Source organism: Podarcis cretensis (genome assembly GCF_951804945.1).
Source record: "Podarcis cretensis genome assembly, chromosome: 17".
Classification (NCBI taxonomy): domain Eukaryota; kingdom Metazoa; phylum Chordata; class Lepidosauria; order Squamata; family Lacertidae; genus Podarcis; species Podarcis cretensis.
In genome coordinates this window covers 20,397,634-20,418,812 of record NC_137187.1, presented here as the reverse complement: position 1 = coordinate 20,418,812, position 21,179 = coordinate 20,397,634, and positions in this window count along the sequence as shown.

The following is a 21,179-nucleotide window of genomic DNA, read 5'->3' as shown; positions in this document are numbered from 1 at the left end:
GGAGGTTAGGTGTCGCCATCGCCTGCCCGTCCAAGCTTAAGGGTATTCCGTTAAAGGAATACGGGGGTGTGGATCTTGTCTGAAGCCTGGGGAGGGGCTAGGGCCGTGCCCACGACACCATTGGGAACCCAGGGGGAGCTCGAGTTGGTTTGCATCGACGGGGCTCCCCCTACTGGTGGTTGACCCTTACGGGACTCCCTGCGTGACGGGCAGGAGTCAGATATAGTTGGGTCAATTCCAGTGCCTAAGCCAATGCTTCTCACATCCTGTAACCAATAATGTTGTGGCCTAAATTTGCCCAATAACCATTAACCTAATATCCGTGTCCTTGTGTCTTATGCATCAATGAGGGGGTGGCTCTAGGTTCTTGACACGCAACTCTGACTTTTCCTGCCATGGAGGGGAAGGAGGCTGAAAGCAGCCCCAGGGTGGTGGTGGTGGCAGCGGCAAAAGGAAGAGAAGCTGCAGCCATTGAAGAAGCGCTGTTGCTGCACTGCCACTCCACTCCACCCCGGCTCTTTCTGAGAAGGCCAAGCATGGCAGCAGTGTTGTAGCAGTGTGGCTTCAACGGCTGTGTCTTCTCCTCCTCCTGCCGCTCTCATGCGCTGGAACCCAGAGGAGAAGAAGGGCGGCCATGTTGCTGCTGCCTCTCCACCTCTCTGTGCCTGGCTCAGGCCTGACCCAGGAGTGGAGCCGTGGCTGGTTGGCTGGTGGTGTTGGGCCATCGCATGAGGAAGCTGCCGCTACAGCTCCCTTGCGCGCTGGAGCCAGGCTCCGAAGGCCTGGCCTGGGCACAGCTTCCCTCCCAGTGGCTTTGGCCTCAATGAGGGAGCCTGTTGTGGAGGAGCCTAGTCATACCCCCTCAAGAAAATGTGCCCCAGGCCACAGCTACCCCATGCTACCCCACTGTCCCCAGTGGAAAGCAGCAGGACAACAGGAAGTATGGCGAAGCCCTAAGATCTCCCACCACAAAGTTCCTTTTATTTATCTTTAAAAATATTGTGTCAGAGTATTCGCATGAAATGTGCCACCAGTTCTAGATCTTAACCTTATTCTACTATTTGCATGCATATTATGTTAAATATGTACTCTGTAGTTGACCTCCTTTGTAATGTTTTATTTTGAAATCTTTAAGATAATATTTTAGGGACACGGGTGGCGCTGTGGGTTAAACCACTGAGCCTAGGACTTGCCAATCAGAAGGTTGGTGGTTTGAATCCCCGCGACGGGGTGAGCTCCCATTGCTCGGTCCCTGCTCCAGCCCACCTAGCAGTTCGAAAGCACGTCAAAGTGCAAGTAGATAATGTAAATAGGTACCGCTCCAGCGGGAAGGTAAACGGCATTTCTGTGTGTTGCTCTTGTTTGCCAGAAGCAGCTTAGTCATGCTGGCCACATAACCCAGAAGCTGTACGCCGGCTCCCTCAGCCAGTAAAGCGAGATGAGCGCCACAACCCCAGAGTCGGCCACGACTGGACCTAATGGTCAGGGGTCCCTTTACCTTTTAAGATAATATTTAAGTTTTTCAGTTATGTTACTTTGACTGTATACTCTATATTTGACTTTCTTCAGATTGTTTTATTTATGTTTCATTGATTTAATATGCTGTAAACTGCTTTGATATTTTTCTGAAGAAATATAAAGCTGCTTAGAAATTTTAAAAATAAAATAAAATAAATATTATATAAAACATTTATTTAATCCTTTATTGTTTTGCCCATGGAAAGGCCAAATAAAGATTAGCTCATTTTGTTTGTTGTTTATATGCATTTTTCTGAAATGCAGGTCAACATCTGGTGCCTGCAAACCACAGTCCATTTCAAAAGAATCATTTTATACCTCAAACAGATTGTGCAGCTTAGGGACAAAGAAATGCTGTTTCTGTTTTTCGCTCATTGTTACTTTATGAACTTTTACTAATGCCTGGTATGCCAAACAGAAGCTGCTCCCCAATGAATTCTCTAGCGAGCTAGCCAGCAGAAACTCTACCTACCGTATATTTGAAACCAGCACATTCCCTTCTGCCGCCAATCTGGAAGCTGTTTATTTCTTTGTAGCACTTCAAGATCCACTTTCTGGCAGTCCTTAAGTCTCCCGTGACCCGCCATTTAGAAAGCGCCGCTGCATAAAACCTCAGATTGACTTTTGGAAATAATTCATTACCTTAGAATTAAGAGAATAGCGTGCCCAGTCCCCTTAAATGCAGTATAGTTTCAGTGGGAAAAGAAGGTGCCTGTATCTAAACACTCTGGAAGATGGTTTATTGATCCAAGTGCAGACAGGTTGTCTTCAGGTCAATGCACTGGGCAATACTTTGCATTTGTCCACAACTATGTTTGTATTTCTATGTTTGCTCTTCTAAGCTGTTTTGTAGTGGTGGTGGGAGAGAAAGAAAAGAAAATGTTGCAAACATGTTGAAACACGATGTAATGTTGAAACACAATGTAATGTTCTGTTTCAGATATGATTTGCTCTTTTTAAATATCTAGCTACATTTTTTGGGTGGGGGAGGATAATCTCAACCATTTTTTAAAAAAACAACACAAAGGAGGGGAACTTAAAGCTGCATTTTGTTTTACAATTGTAAGTCATTACTAATGCCATTTTACTCGAATCAAAGCACTTCTTCAAAGTTTAAAATTAGAAACCTTAATTACAAATTTCTGTAAAATAAATGTGCAATGATTTCTTGCTAGACAAATAATGATTTATTTTTTTAAAAAAAGCAAAAAAGTCTTTTTTAATTTAAATGCTATTACGAGTCATGATTAAAGCTTAAGAGTTGCAATAATCATAGGAAAATTACATAAACCCTTAATTAAAAAGTTTTAATGTTCATTACAACTAGACGAGTTGGAAAAAGAAAAGGCCTTAAAGTTCAGATAGTGCACTGCTCAAAATCATTAAAACAGCTGAAAATTCTAATTCAGCTGCCTTTCCCTAAAGCTCATGTATTGAACAGGCAGCGTGGGTGAACTTTGGGGGGTCTAAATGTACTTTACTAAGCTTTAGTGCTTCAGCGCAGAGCTCAGCATGGTTTATTATTCTGCTAAATGGAAATTTCAAATTTGTAATAGCGGTCTGACACATGTAACCCATGAGGTCTCTACTAACGTCATCCAGTCAGGGAAAAAAAAAACTGATAAGGGGAAAATGAGCCATTCTTATATGATGAGGGAATTAATCCTTGCAACATCTTCTTCAGAATTCAGTGTTTTGCTTTGTTTTTGTCAATGTAGCTTGTGTGTATTGTTCCTACTGAAATCAATGGAAGCAACCATCACTCATGAACATAGAGTAGTCTATAGGGCAAAGGTCCTGCTAAAATCTCCTTTGCTCCTGTTCTTTATTCTGGTCGTGGTTAAACACCATTTTAAGACCAATGATGTATTGTTGGCATCTAACAGTGAGTGAAATTGCTAAAATGTACTAAACAAGTTCAAAATTGCGTTGGAAATGTAAAGAGAAAGAGGGTACTTTTTACCATATGTGGTGGACAAGTACATTGGTAAAGGCTTTCTGGGAAATGATATATAATGAACCAAAGAAAATGTTTAAAAATACATTTGTTAAAAAACCAGAAGCCTTTTTACTAGATATAATAGGTGAAGAGTTACCAAGAGAAGGCAAAATACATTTTAGGTATACAACTATGGCAGTGAGAATGCTACTAGCCCAGAGATGGAAGGAAGGAGAAGTACTAACTAAAGAAGAATAGCAGATGAAACTGATGGAGTTTGTGGAGATGGAGAAACTGACGGGGAAGATCCCAAACCAGGAAGATCAAGTATTTTCTAAAGACTGGAGTAAATTCATAATTTACTTAAAAAACCATGGGTAGGCAAACTAAGGCCCGGGGGCTGGATGCAACCCAATCGACTTCTAAATCTGGTCCATGGATGTTCTGGGAATCAGCGTGTTTTTACATGAGTAGAATGTGTCCTTTTATTTAAAATGCATCTCTGGGTTATTTGTGGGGCATAGCAATTTGTTCATATATATTTTTTTTTTCAAAATATAGTCTGGCCTCCCACAAGGTCTGAGGGACAGTGGACCAGCCCCCTGCTGAAAAAGTTTGTTGACCCCTGCTCTAAACAGTTAAGTTTTTTAGCAGGGATGTAATGACCCTTGTAATGTTAATTATGGTTGTGGTTCGAGGGCCCGACCCCCGATATGTGAAATAAACACACAAGGACACACGATATAAGGTTAATGGGCAAGAAAAGGCCACAACTTTATTGATTACAGCAGTGAAAAGGTATTGGCTTAGGCATTGGATGACTATAGGAGGTGGGTTTATTCAACAGTAGGTGGAGCCTGTTGATGCTAATACAACTATAGGCTCACCCCCGATGTCACTGAGGGTCGTGCCATGGCCTCCTGCCAAGCAGGCATCGGACCGAATACACGACCACCAGATTCCTTTAACGGAATAACCCACGGTAGATAGCATAGGCGATGGCCACACCTAGCCCTTGACACACATGAATCCAATGCCTAACCGCCACCCGAGCCACAAATGGGCTCGCCGCCAATACCCTCACAGCTGCAACCAATCCCTAATGCTACTAATGGCGCTGTCCAACCAGATGTCACTCCCAATGTCTGTTAGATGAACTCCGTCATTCCGGTACATGGCTTTGTCGCCGATCCGGATACGGTCATGATAAATGACTCGGCCATTCATAAAGCGCACCCGACGGGCTACCGCCCGGTTCAAGAGTTTCCTGGTTTTTTCAATGGCCATACAGCTCTGCGCACCGTGCCAGACAATTCTTTTCAAGAAGGAGGACCAGAACACCATTGTTCCGGGGCACAAGGCCGCGATCACCTCCAAGTCTCTTTTTATGCTCCAAAACAAGTCCACGCTTCTCCTATTGGTCAGGTCATTCTCTCCCAAGTGAATGATAAGGATGTCAGGAGGGCCAAACATGGCAACTCTGTCAATCAGCAATGGCATAAGCTCTTCCCACCGCATGCCGCGTCGCGAAAACCAGGAAACTCGTATCCCAGGAGGCAAACCAAGATGATGGGTAAGGCCGCAGCTGACCGCCCGAACACGGGCCCAATGGACTATACTGTGGCCACAAATCCACACATTGCCCCTGGAAACAGCTGAGAACGAGAGGAAAGGAGAAAATGGGTAAGTAGATTCAGTGTCGCAGATCGGATACTAACGTATATAACCCTTGTAAGCATTGGATTTCCAATGACCCATTTCCTTAATCCTATCTGCCGGCAAGCCCAAGCATGCGGCTGTTGAGGCAGCGCTGATCCTAAAGGAGTGAGCGGCGTAATCCCGGGAAGCTAAATCGCAAGCCTCAATCGCTTTGCGGAGAACCCTTGTGAATTGGTGTCTAAATAAGGGTGACCTGTCTTCGTGAACCAACAGTGGACCCTGACCTGCCGGTCTGAGGCAAAGATATCGTCTAGTGTCCTTTACCGGGCATGGGCCCTGCCCCCCAGATGCTGTGAGTTTGAGAAGGGCACCTCTACCAGCTTGGTCAGTTTTGGACTGACGTATGTGCACCATCATGCTCGTCTCAGACAGCTGCACATCTTCCAATAGGAGGCCACGCATCAAGCCGTTTGCACCACCTTCAACTACCACCTCGCCCACTCTCAGGGCAGCAAAAAAGGCGATAGCATATGCCGCGGAAAAAAGGCGGGCCTCAAACTTGGACCAACAGATTGACCTAAGTTTATTGCGTATCTGAGAGAGCAACCCATAGGAAATCGGCTTACGGCCCTCGGCCCTAGGGGGTTGCAACCTGCTCCAGCCCTCAATAGCTCTGCGGATCAGGAAGTCACTGCAGGGATCGCGGGAGAACGTGGCCTTAGCGAAGAAGCTAATGGCAGCTACATGTATTTTTAAGGTTTTAGGCGCGCGGCCCAAGTCATCGAGGTGTGAAAGGTATTGTAGAACGTCGTCAGTGGTGGGAGGTACATTAGGTGAAAGCCCCAATGACCCAGACCTGAAGCCCAAGAAATCGCACCAGGCCTTCTTGTAAGACCTGAGAGTGGAGGGTGCAACAGACGCTAATACTCCCTTAATCACTTTGCGCCTCCAACGTTCCACAGGTGCTCCAGAAAGGGTTCAGGTAACAGCTGTGCTCCAGGTGCCAGGGACTGGAAGCGAGACATCTGAAAGCGAGATAAGGCATCTGCTATATCGTTATTGACCCCCGGTATGAATTTGGCTGAGAAAACTATATTGTACTCAAGGCACCGGAGGACAAACGACCGCAGAAGGGAGGAGACCCTCGCAGACCGGGAAGACTGCCTCGCCAGTATGTTCACCACTGCCAGGTTGTCGGTTCTGAAGCACACCCTGCGATTTAGAAACTCTTCCGTCCAAATGTATACTGCCACTACTATCGGAAAAAACTCGAGAAAAGTGAGATCCTGCGTGATGCCCTTGCCCTGCCACTCCGTTGGCCAATGCTGTGCGCACCATCGACCCTTGAAATACAAGCCAAAGCCCAGGGATCCAGCCGCATCGGATTGGACCTGAAAATCTGAGGACAGGTTAAGAACGTCCTGCCAAAGGGATACCCCATTATAGCATTCCAGAAATGTCATCCAAACCTCTAGTTCATCCTTAACTGTCTTTGGAAGACGGACCCTGTGGTGTGGATGCATGAGACCAGCTGAGAGCCTAGCTAGGCGGGCACAGAATGGGCGTCCAGGGGAAACCACTCTGCACGCAAAATTGAAATGACCTAACAGAGATTGTATCTGTCTGAGGGTGATTTTCCTCAATGTGAGGGTAGCCTGAATCATTTCCCTAAGGGTGTCTATTTTATCTTTAGGTAGGCGGGATGATTGTGCGATCGTGTCCAGCTCTATGCCTAAGTATGTGAGGCATGTAGCCGTTTTTTCAGCTGCGAGGGGAACTCCCAGGTCCTGGGCCAGAGCTGAAAAGGCCCCAAGTAGTGAGGCACATTCCCCGGTGTTGGGCTTACCCACGAAAAGAAAATCATCCAGGTAGTGTGTGACCCCCGTGGCACTAGTTCGAAAATGAAGGGCCCAGTCCAAGAAGGTGCTAAAGGCTTCAAATGCCGAGCAAGCTACAGAGCAGCCCATCGGCATGGCCTTATCTACGTAGTATTTTGGATAATGGTAAAAGATGCAGCAAATTTAATATTAAACATGGAACCCATGGAACTCAGAGAGAAGGGAGTCTAAGATGGCTACAAGTTCCTTACAGGTGACAATGCCGACAATTCCAACAAGAAAGAAAAGTGGGAAGCATCTAAAGAAACAGGTATGGCTGCATAAGGAGCTTACAGATGAGCTGAGATTTAAGAAGGGCATGTATAAGAAATTGAAGAAAGGGGAAATCATGAAGGAGAATACAGTGGTACCTCAGGTTACATACTCTTCAGGTTACATATGCTTCAGGTTACAGACTCCGCTAACCCAGAAATAGTACTTCAGGTTAAGAACTTTGCTTCAGGATGAGAACAGAAATTGTGCTCTGGCGGCGCGGCAGCAGCAGGAGGCCCCATTAGCTAAAGTGGTGCTTCAGGTTAAGAACAGTTTCAGGTTAAGTATGGACCTCCGGAACGAATTAAGTACTTAACCCGAGGTGCCACTGTATACATGAGTAGCCAACCATTGCAGGAAGAATTCAGGCTTGCCAGAATTCAGAAAGTTCCTTGGTGTAGGTTCCTGAACAGCCCAGAAAAATCTGATGCTTCCAGGTGGAAGAAGGGTTGGTAAAGCCCAGAAGGAACAATGGGAGACAGACTGAAGGTTATTTGAAGTTAATTTTAAGATAAAGAACCATAAGAAGTGATAGTGGAAATTGTTCATCAGCATTTAGCACCTGCACAGCAGGCACAGAGGTCCCTTGGCCACACCTCCCCATTCTGGTAATTTCCATGTATTTTGATTTTAATATGAATATTTATTCTAAATTTGCATAAATATATCCGTGCGCAAATCTTATGCAGAATAGTATTGTCTTTTGATGATGCAGATCATCTTTTTCAGTGATGAATATGTGAAACCCAAACATTTGCAATTTTTTTTGCAATGTTTGCCATACTTTCTAGGGAAACATTAAAAGTTATTATCTAGCCCTTTATTTCCTTGATTTCAGCCTTGAAACAATATTGTTTACAACTACAATGGAAATTACGGTGGCACATTTCATATTGTAAAGGAATATGCATAAATTACACTTCAGCTCAATTGGTGATTAATGAATTTAAAGTTGCATTAAAACATTTCAAAGAGAGCTTTTATCTCCCACAAGTGCCTTGTATTTTGGAAAAACTTCTTGGTTCTGTTGAGTTTTCAGAGGCAAAGGACTACCGTATTTTTCGCTCTATAACACGCACCTGACCATAACACGCACATCATTTTTAGAGGAGGAAAACAAGGGAAAAAACATTCTGAATGAAACAGTGGATGTATCATTTTTGTGCTTCATGCTGTGGCCACAGAAATGTGATCTGATGGTGAATTTGGGGTGACCCAATGCAAAAATCCTGAGAATCCCTGTGGATCCATGCTTTGTAACCACGTTTTTGCACCATTGCAGCCCCAGGCAACAGTGGGTGCGTGATTTTTGGGGGGCAGGCTGTAGCCATGGACATGCTATGTGCTCTGATGGTGAATTTGGGCTGACCCAATGCAAAGATCCTGAGGATCCATGTGGATCCATGTTTTGTAACCACGTTTTTGCACCATTGCAGCCCCAGGCAACAGTGGGTGCGTGATTTTTTTGGGGGGGCAGGCTGTAGCCATGGACATGCTATGTGCTCTGATGGTGAATTTGGGCTGACCCAATGCAAAGATCCTGAGGATCCATGTGGATCCATGTTTTGTAACCACGTTTTTGCACCATTGCAGCCCCAGGCAACAGTGGGTGCGTGATTTTGGGGGGGCAGGCTGTAACCATGGACATGCTATGTGATCTGATGGTGAATTTGGGGTGACTGAATGCAAAGATCCTGAGGATCCATGTAGATCCATGCTTTTTAACCACGTTTTTGCACCACTGCAGCCCCAGGCAACAGTTCGTGTGTGGTTTTTGGGAGGCAGGCTGTAGCCATGGACATGCTATGTGATCTGATGGTGAATTTGGGCTGACCCAATGCAAAGATCCTGAGGATCCATGTAGATCCATGCTTTTTAACCACGTTTTTGCACCATTGCAGCCCCAGGCAACAGTGGGTGCGTGATTTTTGGGGGGCAGGCTGTAGCCATGGACATGCTATGTGATCTGATGGTGAATTTGGGCTGACCCAATGCAAAGATCCTGAGGATCCATGTGGATCCATGCTTTTTAACCACATTTTTGCACCATTGCAGCCCCAGGCAACAGTGGGTGCGTGATTTTTGGGGGGCAGGCTGTAGCCATGGACATGCTATGTGATCTGATGGTGAATTTGGGCTGACCCAATGCAAAGATCCTGAGGATCCATGTGGATCCATGCTTTTTAACCACATTTTAAGTGGGGAGGGAAGGAAAAACACAGAAGGGACAAGGAGCAGGAGAGGGGTGTGCAGAGAAGCAGCTGGCTAAGAATGCAGGAGAGGGGTAGGGAGGAAAGGAAGGCAAAAGTTTTCCCTCACCTACCCACCCAAGCCAGCCAGCTCGTGCGCTCTCTCTCTCTTCCCTTCTGCATGTTTTCAGCTTTCCCCTCTGCTTGCCTGGAGGGGAGGGGCTTTCCCTGCTCTTTGTTCCGTTTGAGCAAACACAGCAAGGAAACAGAGATGGGTAGGCAGTAAGACCCTGAGGCAGAATGCCGGAAAGCAGCCGGCAGTTTCCCTTCTAGGAGACGCGCGGTTTGATTTTTGCCTGCTTTTTTTTTGCCTCCGCTCGCACCAATTGGCTCCAGGGACCACACATTCGCTCAGTAACACGCACAGACATTTCCCCTTCCTTTTTAGGAGAAAAAATCTGCGTGTTATAGAAGGAAAAATACGGTAAATTAAAACACAGGCATTCTGTGTCCCACAACAATTCCTACATATATCTCTTTACAGTTCACTCTTTGGGTTGTTGCGTGGCAAGGCCCCCAAACCAGCCCCTCGTTAGAATAAAATTCACACTGACACAGAATTTTGGTTTAAGGTTATTGGACAAAATTTTAGGCCACAACTTTATTGATTACAGAAATGTGAACGGTATTGGCTTAGGCATTGGCAAAGGACTATACAGTGGTACCTCAGGTTACATACACTTCAGGTTACATACGCTTCAGGATATAGACTCCGCTAACCCATAAATAGTGCTTCAGGTTAAGAACTTTGCTTCAGGATGAGAACAGAAATCGGGCTACAGTGGCCGCAGCAACAGCAGGAGGCCCCATAAGCTAAAGTGGTGCTTCAGGTTAAGAACAATTTCAGGTTAAGTATGGACCTCCGGAATGAATTAAGTACTTAACCTGAGGTACCACTGTATCAGACTCCTGTCCCATTTGCAGGAAGTCAGTAAGGGTAAACCACCCAAAGAGGAAGCCACATTGGGGGAACCTGCCTGTAGCTCTTCTCGGTGTCCCCAGAGGCCTGGCATGGCCGTAGCCCCTCAAGCAGACTTCGGACAGGAACCAGGCCCTCGATTCCTTTAATGGAATACCCTTGGTCAATGGAGGGGCAGGCGATGGCCGACCTTCCCTCCCCCCCCAAATCAATGAGCCAATGCCTAACTGCCAAAGCTTACAAAGTTGTGACAATTGCTAAGAGGTAGGCGAAAACCAAGTGGCCTGTGCCAATCTGTCAAATGGAAAAATTCCTACCTGGCTCCCATCCCAAGACAGGTGACCAGTTGAAGTCCAAAGCAAGGCCAGAGGACATCTAAAATAAAGGGCAGGTGGGCGGGTATTTGGCAGTGTGAAGCAGGGGCCTGGCAAGCGTCACGCTGCCACTTTTATATCCCCCCCCACAATCACCCCACACAAAAGTGATTGGCCAGGAAGCCGGTGTGATTGTGGTGCCACCCTGGCATGATGGCATTACTCCACCCACGCCAGGGGAGGAGGAACCGGCCTGGGGGCCTGCCCGCAACCAGGGAGTCTTCTCTTCTCATGCGTTGGCCAAAGTATTGGAGCCTCAGCTTCATGATCTGTCCTTCCAGTGAGCACTCAGGGCTGATTTCCTTCAGGATGGATAGGTTTGATCTTCTTGCAGTCCATGGGACTCTCAAGAGTCTCCTCCAGCACCATAATTCAAAAGCATCAATTCTTCGGCAATCAGCCTTCTTTATGGTCCAGCTTTCACTTCATATATCACTACTGGGAAAACCATAGCTTTTACTATATGGACCTTTGTTGGCAAGGTGATGTCTCTGCTTTTTAAGATGCTGTCTAGGTTTGCCATCGCCTTTCTCCCAAGAAGCAGGCGTCTTTTAATTTCGTGGCTGCTGTCACCATCTGCAGTGATCATGGAGCACAAGAAAGTAAAATCTCTCACTGCCTCCATTTCTTCCCCTTCTATTTGCCAGGAGGCGATGGGACCAGTGGCCATGATCTTCGTTTTTTTGATGTTGAGTTTCAGACCATATTTTGCGCTCTCCTCTTTCACCCTCAGTAAAAGGTTCTTTAATTCCTCCTCACTTTCTGCCATCAAAGTTCTGTCGTCTGCATATCTGAGGTTGTTGATATTTCTTCCGGCAACCTTAATTCCAGCTAGGGATTCCAGCTAGGGAACATAGCACTAGATTAGTGGAAATAAAATACTTCGGTATAAACGTTTGTGAACAATTCTTTCATCCCAATAGTTTTATGTCATGGAACCCAAGGAGAAGTCTATGTGGTTCCAAGTCTGTTGCCCATCCAGGCACTGGCTAGAGCCAGTCCTGCTTAGCTGCAGCATGATGGGAGCCTTTAGACTTCAGAACAATAACAGAAAAATAAGAACAATATAATATAAGAATACCCCTGATGGATCAGGCCAGTGGCCAATCTAGTCCAGCATCCTGTTCTCGCAGAGGCCAGCCAGAAGAAAAGCAGGTGAGCTGGATATGAGCCCACCAGCACTCTCACCTCCTGTGGTTTCCAGCAGCCGGTAATCAGAAGGACATTGTCTCTGGCCATGGAGGAAGAGTATAATAGCTATTGATAGCTTCATCCTTCATGAATTTATCGTGTTTGGTTCAGATGCAACCGTTCCTGTGCTAAGTAGACTCCGCCTTTTTAAAAAAAAATAAATTTAACAATAATGGTCTGTTTCAAAAGACTCCAGCTTTCAAGGACTAAAAAATAAGTTTAAAAAATGATCTGCTAAGTCTTTAACAAGATGATGAGAGGTAGGAATGGGAATTATATGACAAGAAATTCCAAAGTCTATATAACAAGAGATCTCAAATTCTGCAATAAGGAACTAACTGAGCAGTGTGCCAAAATCTATTTAATTCACATGCTTTGTTTTGGTTGTGGTTCTCTTAGCTCCCACTATGGAATTTGAACATACATTGTTTTATGTAGGTGACAGCAACTGGGAACTAGGAGAACATGCTAAGGTGTCCCTCTACTGATAGAAGACATTCATCATCAGAACAGGAAGGGAGGGGGATTTTTTGGAGGGGGCAATTTCCCCTCCTTCGGTAGCCCTATGTGCCTGCAATGCACCCAAAATTCTGCTCCAGAGGGTCTCCAACACAGTGGGGACAGTAGTTGGATATCATTAATTGTAACATCATCTTAAGGCAGGGGTCCCCAAACTAAGGCCCAAGGGCTGGATAAGGCCCAAGGGACTCGTGTATCTGACCCCCGCCACCCGCTGTTGCTGCCTGCTCTTACCAGCGCTGCACGGCTGCCCACTTCTGGGTCGGAGGAGCACCAGAAATAGCTTGTGCGCATGCACAAGCGTTATTTGTGCATGTGCAAGCGTTATTTCTGGTGCACATCCGGGTCGGAGGAGACCCATGCACATGCACACAAGCTATTTCCTGTACTCCTCTGACCCAGAAGTGCACCAGAAATAGTGTGTGTGCATGCATATGGGTATACGCTCCCCCGCCTCTGGCCCGATGCACGATTGGCGCTGGAGACACTGGCCCAAGGCACAATAAGTTTGTCTTAAGGTATACTTACGTATGACTGCTGCTTCTTGGACCCCAGTAATTAAAGTTCCTTTACTGATAAATTTTATGTAAGCATTGTTCTTTGAGAGCTTCTAGCTTCAGTTTGATGCAGGTTGTGTCATTAAATTCTTACGTATTTTCTGTTCTTTATATTGTGATTTTATGTTGTGAACCACCCTGAGATCTACAGGCATAGGGTGGCATACAAATTTAAGAAATAATAATGAAATAACATCAAGAACACATTCCTAAAGGCTTGTTTCTGGAAAAGGGTTGGAGAGGGCACCCAGGAGTGATCATATCAGTGTGCTTGATCTCACTGTTCCATGACAGGGACACTCTTAGCCTGGAAAATCCACAGAGCATTCAGGGCCATTTTAATTGGATCCCCAACCATGCAAGGGAAGGAAAATGACCACTATCAGATTACACTTAATGAGGAAATGGTTGGTCCATGACAACAGGGTGATGACAATTCCACCCACAGAAACGATCACCTATTGGGCGAAGGGATAGATCCAGGTTCTGCCCTGCTTCCTGGGTCAGGCTGGGGCAGCCTCATAGCTGTCATGGCAACGATGAAATTCTAAGCCAGCCCTGCTGAGTATGAATGAAGGGTGGCTGCATTGTGTTTGCACAAGCTTGAATGGGCCAGGGCAGAATGTAACAAAGCAGGATCTCCACTTGAGGAGAGGTACCTACTTGCATTCAAGCAAATGTGAGTAGAAGCTCCCTGCAAATCTTCCTCATGCAACATGGTGTACAGGTCAGGAGAAAAGGTCAGCGGTCCTGAAGATGTTGGGGGTGAAGCTTGCATTCCATATCCACACTTTGAACCTGAACACACCTTAGATATCCCGTTGAACGAATTGCCAATATTTATGGGGGGGAATTAGTGCAAGCCCCTTTTAATCAAGACCATGAAGAGAAAGTGTTTGAAATCTTGCCCTAGTGGCACATGTAGTACCGTATTTTTTCCTCTATAAGACTCACTTTTTCTCTCCTAAAAAGTAAGGGGAAACGTGTGTGCGTCTTATGGAGCGAATGCAGGCTGCACAGCTATCACAGAAGCCAGAACAGCAAGAGGGATTGCTGCTTTCACTGCACAGTGATCCCTCTTGCTGTTCTGGCTTCTGAGATTCAGAATTTTTTCCCCCTTGTTTTCCTCCTCCAAAAACTAGGTGCGTCTTGTGGTCTGGTGTGTCTTATAGAGCGAAAAATACGGTAATTGGGGTACAGCAAATGAATAAAAACTGAGCCAGTGCTTTTATTTGGACACTGTAAAAATGGAGAAGTATCTGTCACTTGAAAAAGCAAATAAAATGATGGCACACAATGGTAGACTGAGAGGAATCTGGCTGAAATAAATAACTGGATTTTTTATTGAAAAAATTTCAGAAAGTGTGTGATAAACAATGCAAGCCCAATACCATAAGGGCTGCAAAAAAATGCTCTGGATTAACAAACAAGATTGTTAATTATATTGGAACAGTAAAGCAGCATATGCAAAATGGCTTCATTACCGTGCTAGTTAGGGAAATATTTCCTACCCAAGACCAGCATTAGCTAACAATTTAGCTACAATAAAAGAGTGCAAAAGTCAAGGAATATAAACCTAATAAAGAATGAGTACCATATGTTGAAGAAAATGATTACACTTTTTAAATGATTCTCTAGTACTCCTTGACTGCAATTAAAATTGCTGTTAGGTTTTTTAATTTTATTTTTTTTCATCTTCAACTTCTCCAAGATGTAGGAAGTTCCAGGGCCAGCTTTGTGAAAGGTCAGATCCCCCTTTAAGGAGAATGTTTCTAAGGGTGTTTTTAAAATACCTGTTTGGGCCGTTTCCAGACTGGTGTTTTATTGTGAGTGTATTCTGCAAGATGTTCTTGATGCAATAATAGAGGTGAACTTATTCTTCCCCAAAGATAACACATTACTGCAGTCTGAAGGGACAATATTGCACATGGAATGTGTTAGATTTACCTTACCTATATACTAGTGGTTGTGGTGGTGGCAGGTTTCTGCACTCTTTTGTTTTTGACCCTTGACAAATTTGTTATGGCCACTCATAACATCATGAGGTTCTCCACAGATTACTGGGCATTTCTGGGTCCAGAATGCTGACTGTGAATATGATATAGAATATCAGAGCAATAGTTTTGTTTGTCTTTTGCACCTGGATTTTGCAGCCTACAAGGTAAATGGATGTGCTAGGCTGTTCACACATTTTCCTTTTCTTTTCTCTTTCCGCCATTGTGACTTAAGGATCTCAAAGCAACACATATTTTCAAAAATAACTAATGGTGCTCGCCAAGTGGATGTTTTGTAATTCCTTTGGCAAATAATGGGTAAGGAGCAAAACAGAAGATGCTTGACCTGTGCAAAGTGAACAGAGAGACAATAATGACTTGCCGTTCTTATATTGTTCTTCCGCTTGCCGCATGTATAAGCTTTTTTTAAGCTTTTGCTCGGAATATTCCCTTGAGATAGAAATTGGAGTCACTTTATGTTCTGAAAAAAAAGAGCAGCTTTGAACTATAAAGAGAGTGTAGAGGGAAATGCCATTTATGAAAGTAGATGTATTTGTTTGTTTTAGAAAGAAAGAAAGAAAGAAAGAAAGAAAGAAAGAAAGAAAGAAAGAAAGAAAGAAAAGAAAATGGTTTCAACAACTTACAGCATCAACCCAGAATCTGTAAGCAAAACTCTTACAGTTTAGCAAGATTCCTCAAAGCACTTAATCCCAAATCATTGATTTTGGTGAGATTACTCCAGGGGCAGGTATGTGACCGGAACATAACCTGCTCCAGAAGAACAACTTGTTCTGCTGTGCTAATCAGCGTTGGAGAAGAAAAAACAAAAACAAGATCCTACATTTCAATCAGAAATCTGTTAAGAAATTTCCATTACACATAATCACTTTCCTGGTTATAACCACACCAATGATTATCCCATTTTTTATTGTCATTAATGTACCACTGCCTAAAGCCTGCTCACCTTCTCTGTCCTCATTAAGAAATCTCTTGTTTAGAACTTATAGGGCAAAACATTCCCTTTTGATTTGTTGCTCTCAATATTGAAAGTGACTGCAACACACATTAATGCTTTCACCACTGGTAGACATACATTCCAACAATCACAACAACCGAATGAGCACTGGTTGTTGGCATTTAAGTAATAATCCTCTTTATTTTCTTTTAACTGAACAGAAAATGGCATGATATATATTTCAGGTTTTTTCCAAGGTACACAGGCATTTATTATCTGAATAGGGGACATTCATGCTTGTTTACTTTATTGCTATGTAGTAAAGATGGGATGTATAATTCATATTACATTCAGGACAATCTCATTTGCCATATCTTCATATTTGGGGTCATTTTATTATGCAGAATATAGCATTAGTGCCTGTATACACACACATGCAAACATGTATATCCCTTGACCGGGCTCAGGTTTCACATGGGTAGTTTGCTTACAAGTTCCCTATGTGTTAATTGTACTCTATGTGGTTGTTGGCACCCGACTGTCTGGCAAGACAGTGGAGGTCAAACTGCTGGAAGGTTGCAGCACCTGCTGTGGCTGTAGAGACCAATACAGGAGAGACATGTTTTGTTGCAGCTGAAGCAGATGAAGTTGTCTGTTTTTTTTTGCTGCTGCTGCTGCTGCTGCAGTATGGAGTTTCTTCTCTCTGTGGTCCTCCCAGAGGTCATTCCTCCTCTGGTCACTTCTGTGGCTGCATATCACCTGACTGTCTGTCTCCAGGCACTGCAGTTGTCTGCAAGGGATTCCCACACAGCGAGGTTGGTGTTTCCAGCCTTTGTGTCACATTTCCATGTAAAGGTAAAGGTAAAGGGACCCCTGACCATTAGGTCCAGTCGTGGCCAACTCTGGGGTTGCGGCGCTCATGTCGCTTTAGTGGCCGAGGGAGCCGGCGTACAGCTTCTGGGTCTTGTGGCCAGCATGACTAAGCCACTTCTGGCGAACCAGAGCAGCGCATGGAAACACCGTTTACCTTCCCGCCAGAGCAGTACCTATTTATCTACTTGGACTTTGACGTGCTTTCGAACTGCTAGGTTGGCAGGAGCAGGGATCGAGTAACAGGAGCTCACCCCGTCACAGGGATTCGAACCGCCGACCTTCTGATCAGCAAGTCCTAGGCTCTGTGGTTTAACCCACAGCGCCACCCGCGTCCCTATCATTTCCATGTAGACAACCATAAAAAGATAAAGCTAGTTTTCTGTCTGAACTGGCCTCTTTCCCACACACTACTTCACTGCAGACTCAATTTGTATTTCCTATGAGAATTGGAAATGATGGCTTCAATCAATTACAAGGTATTTTATGAGGCAAAAATTAAAAAAAAAAAATAAGTTCCATGAATTTTACTGTGTCTCCCTGTATATTTCTATGAAGCCTCTGAAATATGTTATCTGGATATTTGGGGTACAGGATGCAGATGGCGCTCAGCTCTATTTCCAAACAGGTGAGGCTTTGCAGAGCTGGACCATTGATTTGATGTGGTGATGGGCCAATAAACGGAAACTTAATCTGAATAAGATAGAGGGTGTGGGGTTCTCAGGTCTGGGAATTAGGAAAATGGCATGTTCTAGATTAGGGACTCAGCTATATTAGTCAAAAACAGTGTGTTGAATGCATTATAAACCTGCAACACCAGAAGCCAAAAAAAATTCTTTGTGATTTTCCATAGCGTTTTTTAAATTTTCTTATCACGATTAAATGTCTGACTTATTTATAGCACCCCCCCCCCGCCGTGTGTAGATCTGCCCCAGGTTTGTAGCTTAGACATTGATAGTAATAGTGAGCAAGATACAATGATTGTGTGGAAGATACTCCAGAAGAGTGTGTCTGCTTCTGATGGGCTACCAAGAATTTAGGCTGACAGGTTGCTCAAATGAGAGCTTATTTGAGAGCCAAATCCACTGTGTGTTTTCATCAGCAAGCCTTCTTTGGTGGCTACAGTTTGTTAACTCTGTCTGCTGAATGCCAGCAATCACTCCTGGTGACTGAAATGTGTTGCTAACTGAACTGTGGGCTGCATTAGTGCTTGAACTAATATGTTCTCTAGGCTGCCACCGTAGGAACACAGCAGGTGCAAGATAAAGCAATAAAAATAAAAAAATTGAGCAGACCTTAAGTGCTATGATTATTACTGTGGACCAGTTTTTATCTGCCCTTTAGAAAGTGTGCTTCTTGCTTCAGGAAGTATTGATGGCTACATTAGTTTCCTATTTTCTTTCCTGGTGGTGGGAGAAACAACATACTGTAAAGAAAAGATTGCATGTGCCTGGACAGGAGAAATTGGAGATGGATGTAGAGATTTCTCTCCTAAGAATGCCGACATAAATGTTAAGAAAAAACTTCAGCTTCTGCCAAGTAAGCTTATACAAAGATGGTATTTCAGATCACTGCAGAGACAATATCGTATTATGTTTATTCATTAGCTGATAACAGCGGATGCATATCGTCATGAAATTTGGTATTGCATCACAAATTTGCCCACCACATAACTGTGAACAACTTGCAAGACAGATGACACAAGACTCTGCATGTTGTAGCAATCTAGTCATACAAATTTTGCATTCTCTTTAAGTTGGCACTGCACTTAAAGGGTTTGATCTTTAACTGGAAAATTGTGGTTTGAAAATCTTGCATTTTATTAGCATTGTTAAAATATACATTAAAATGTGTCTCCCCCCACCAAATGCCTGAGGTTTTACACCTGTTAACAGCTTTCGTTCACCTGATCTGCTGGTTTTCTGATACCACCACCCACTCCTGCCAGAAATGACATCATTGTTTTGCACAATCCTAGACCGTCAGTGATTATGTACTAAATGTGATGATATGACAGAACCACATAGCCAGTCAGGTTGGGTTACATGATAAATAAATATCATGTCACTGAGGTCTCTCCTACAGCCGAGAGCAGAGAAGACATGCTACTGTTGTCCAGCTGGCCTGTGCTGGTATTTTCAATGACTGCCCATGCTGCATAACAAGATTGGTATCCTGATCTTACATGTGCTAGGTATAAGTTATTCATGGCTGGGTATGGCAGAGTGTGGCAAGCAAGGATGCATTTCTATGTTCAAATGGACACTCGGAAACATATGTAGCCTATATACAATCCATTCACAAAGTAGTAAGTGCAAAAATCTTCAACAGCAGTTGCAAAACCAACTGGAGAATATTAAATCTGTATATTTGGTCCACCAAATTGTTGTTGTTGTTCTTATTATTTCAATTTATATACAGTGGTACCTCGGGTTACAAATGCTTCGGGTTACAAACACTTCAGGTTACAAACTCCGCTAACCCAGAAGTAGTACCTCGGGTTAAGAACTTTGCCCCAGGATGAGAACAGAAATTGTGCGCTGGCAGTGCGGCGGCAGCAGGAGGCCCCATTAGCAAAAGCGCACCTCAGGTTAAGAACAGTTTCAGGTTAAGAACGGACCTCCGGAGCGAATTAAATTCGTAACCTGAGGTACCACTGTACTGTCCTTTATCAGAAGATCCCAGGGCGGTGTACAACATTAAAAAACACATTACAGAACATCAATGATGAAAACATAATAAAAAGCATACTGACAGCCTAATAATAAAATCAGTATCATAATAACAGTCCACTCCCCCACATTTTCGCAGACCATAGATTATGTAATAGCCATAGGGCTGAGTAAAGAGGAATGTTTTTGCCTGGCACCTAAAGACAGGTAGTGATGGCGCCAGGTGAGCCTCTCTGGGGAGAGCATTCCACAATTGGGGAGCCAACAGAAAAGGCCTGTCTCTTGTTGCCACCCTCCAAACCTCTATGGAAATGGGCCTCCAACACAGAGAAGGGTCTCAGATGACAAGCACATGATCCATTCTACAATGTGGATTGATTTTTCAGATAGGTCTAACTGTAGCTCTAAATACGGCAAGGGTTACATCTTGTTGCTTGAAATTGAACACTTGTCAGCTAGGTGCAGATGGCCTGATTTTGGGATGTTGCCTACTCCTTGCCTTTTTCTTTTGCTATGCATGACAGAAGGGCATTATGACGTGGTCACCAAGTTCTTCCCACTAACCGTTTTAGAGGGACTTGCTGCGCAACAGTCACTTAAATCTGCCTGTTTAACTGATGCTGCAAGAGAAAATATGATCATCCCGCTGCAGATGTATGAAGAAATAGCGAAGGCATCACTATCCAGATATAAATAACTGAAACATTCTTCTATTCACAATTCTTAAATTGCTGGGTGAATGCCATGGGGGGGGGGGATGATGCTCTTATTAAAGCACAAAGGAAGTTTCTTGCAATTAATAACAAATTGCCTAACAAATACAATGTTGCAAAAGTATAATTTTTTGTTAACCCAAGACTTTTGAAATTACTTTCTGTTTATTTAGGTGATGGCATTTGTTTTTTACCTACATAAAATCTGCATTAACAGAGCTAATTAAAAACCGAACCAGTGTTCCAGACGTACTGCCAATACAGCAAAAAAAAAAAAAAAAAAAAAAGGTTTCCAAAAGGTAATTAGTGCTCACAGTATCTTGAGGAACTGCAAGGATACCATGATATTTTCTTTTGCTCTGATTAGCTATCTGCTTTTTAAATCAGAGAACAAGTCCTGTCAACACACCTTTGTTGATGAAACACATGAAATGCATCTTTCAAAACACATCCTTCAAAACACTAGAGAAGAATGGGTTGCTAAGAACATGCAGTTAAGACAGTGCTACAGAACACCCCCCAAGGCCCCCCCCCCCCCGTTCATCTATTTCATTTATGCTGAAGACTGTATAGGATTGTCGTGGAAGCCTGTGACAGCACATAGTCATGATGAGTGGAAGAGACCTAGGACTTGTTGCCACATGATAATAGCTCCCAACTGATCACTAGTTGTGGTGTCTATTCATTTTGTAATGAATGAAAAATCAAAATGAATGGAGCCATTCATTTTCTTTGTTTTCCATTACAAAATGAATACTGGAGTGAATAATGAGTTCAGAATGGTGATATATTCATTATTTACTCATTCTGGGTAACAGAAAAGCAGCTAGGTCTTCCACTAAAAGCAACAGAAAATAAAACATAGATGAAATAATTGCAAATGAAGAACAAAACAAATGC